This window comes from Fomitiporia mediterranea (genome assembly GCF_000271605.1).
Source record: "Fomitiporia mediterranea MF3/22 unplaced genomic scaffold FOMMEscaffold_12, whole genome shotgun sequence".
Taxonomy (NCBI): Eukaryota; Fungi; Basidiomycota; class Agaricomycetes; order Hymenochaetales; family Hymenochaetaceae; genus Fomitiporia; species Fomitiporia mediterranea.
Window position 1 is genome coordinate 56,708 of NW_006760397.1, and position 2,977 is coordinate 59,684.

Below are 2,977 nucleotides of genomic sequence, written 5' to 3' on the forward strand. Positions count from 1 at the left end.
GATAAAGTGTGAAGAGAAGAATCAAAAAATCAGAAGAAATAAGAGAACTATCTACTTTTGTTTTCAGCTTTTTTCTTTCTAATAAATAATTTTGTTAATTTACTTTTTCTACTTTTTCTGCTTTTTTTACTTTATTTACTTCTAATCCTACAGTGTTTATTGAATCAAAAGTGGCCATTAAAAAATCCAAGTTATAGCCCTTCAGTACTATATTTACTGTTAAGCCTTTATAAAATCTTAAAGTATATAGTTAGAGTCTAAGAGTTCTGAGATAACTTTCAGATTTGTAGAAAAGGCTTCTTACTACAAATCCTACTTGTTACTCATTATTACTCTAATGACCTAACAAATATACTATTACTTCTGTAAGTAGTCCTTAATCTAGTACTCTAACTTTCTGTAAGTAAAGTATACTCCTTACTTTTAAGCTTCTTTAATGTTTATCAGAACAGATTGATTACAAATTATAGGCAGATTGATTTAAGGGCTCAGAACTGTCAGAGCTAAACACATGTGTAAGCATTCTATACAGACTTAACATATCTAAGCTACAGTTTGTGTGTCTTTTACTTAGTATAAGTAATCAGTTTTAGTATTATTTTAAGAATCTTATTAACCAGTTCTAGGTGAAGAGCTTTTTTAAGTATTCTAATAAGGACATTATTGAACCTGAGTGTAAATCCTGCCTTCTGAGTTAGAATATTAAACTCCTAAAAGAAAGTATTAGTAGAATGTTTACTCTGTTACAGAGACACAAGCTTGTTCTACACATTATACTTCTTATTCAGATTGATAAAGGAAGTACAGAGCTACCCTATGAATTCTGAATACAACTTATTGTTCTAAAGTCAGATCAGGCTTCTAATCTAATAGTCTTCAATCTAGTTCTAGGCCTAAGTGACTGTATTACCTTCCTTTATAAAGGAGAGGACAAATAGGATACAATCAAGATCTAAGGATAGATTAGTCAAAGTAGTAGCTATATATAGTTCAACTTAGTGTTAGAAGTCCTTAAAGTACTACCTATTAAAGTTTAAAGGGTAAGTTATATACACTTTCTTTCTAAAACAGGTTATAACTTCTAGAACAATTAGAACAGGTTCTGAAGGGGCTAAGAGTACATAATTAGTAAAGGCCTCTTAGATAAAGGTCTGTACATATTAAGCTAAGTCTACTTATAACTGCTGATCTAGTAGGACAGTAAGGGTGACAGTTAGTGTAGGAGGGTTTATGTTTACACTATAAAGGAATTAGTACTAAACTAAAAAGGGTAATAAATAGAAGAAGAGTGGCAAAAGTTTAAAAGGGTTTAGAAAGTTTAAAATTTAAAAATGTAAAAGGGTTGGGACAAAGAAAAGAGATTAACATAATAGTAAGTACTAATGCTTGAAATGTAGGAGAGTTGTAAGGTAGTAATAGAAAGTCTTAATCTAATGTTAGTAACAGTATAGAGGGGACCTAAAGGCTTAGTAAGAGGACCCAGGCTACAACTATTCTACACAATAGAAATACAGAATGTAAGCACTAGAACATAGTTAGAACTTGTAGAACAGGCAGAGAGAGAGTGTGAGACAAGAGTAGAGTATATAGAGTAAGTCTAAGAGTATAAAACTATCTAGAGTAGACAAGATTAAGACTACAGGACTAGTCTGATCTTGTACACCTATATATACTAAACTATACAAGAGTACTCAGGGAGTATAAGCTACTAAGAATGATAAGCCACAAAGAATGAAAGAAAGGAAGGTCAAAGATAAAGGTATAAAGAATAAAGGGATAGACAAAGGGTAAGAGACTATAGAATGAACAAAGAATAAAGGAGTGGTCAAAGGAATAGAATAATAAAGTAAGGAAGGGTAATAGTAAGAGTCAGCACACATATAGTCTATAGACAGTACTCTTAAGAGACAGAAGTCCTGAGTTCTGGTACAGAAGGGTGTAGAACCCTTAGAACTAAAGGTACAAGAGTAGAGAACTGTAACAAATTGTACTATTAATAGTTTTGTTACTAGGGCAAATAAGTTGTCAGAATAGAAGTCTATTCCATTCTTTTGAGTATATTCTTACACTACAAATCATACTTTGTATTTGTCTATTTGGCTGTTAGCCAGTCTTTTAATTTTATAGACAAATTTCATTCCAATTATATTTGTGTTTATAGGGGGGATAGTATATATTCACATGTTTCATTGTTGAAGTGACTGTATTTCATCCTTCATAGCTTTGATCCACTGTTCTTTGTCTATGTGTGTTATAGTATTATAATACATTAATGGATTACTATAGATTTTGTTAAGGAATTTGTTAAATTCTGTTAGATACATAACTAGGTTTATATTGTCTTTGTAATTTAAACCTATAGTTTGTTTAGCCAGTCTTTACTCTTGTGTAGAGTATTGTATAACAGGTTCTTTATCTTTATTATTGTTATTAGGGAGAGTTTCATTATTGTTTAATGTATTACTATTATAATTATTCTCCTCTTCAATCCTAGACATTGGTTTGTCTATGAATTGTACATTGTGTTCAACAGTAACTTTATTATTATAGTACACTAAGTGACCTTTACTGTCAGTATCATAACCTAGCCATTGTGTGTATTAGCCTCTAGGTTATAGTTTATACATTTGTTCATTCTGTATAATACAATATGTACTGAATTCTTGTATATTATCTATTTGATAATGTTTGTTATACTGTTTGTAATATAGTGTTGTGAAATTAATAGCAACTCTCAGTATTCTGTTATGAATAAACGTTTGATATTGTACTGTATATACTCAGAATTTTATAGGTAACTTTGCTAATAACAGACATGTACATACACTATTAAAGATAGTCTTATATATACATTCTGCAACTCTGTTCTACTGTAGTGTATTGTGTACTGTTAATCTATGTATTGTTTCTTGACTTTCAATATACATAATAAAGTCTTTACTTAGGAACACTGTATTGTTATCACTTTAGAGAGTTT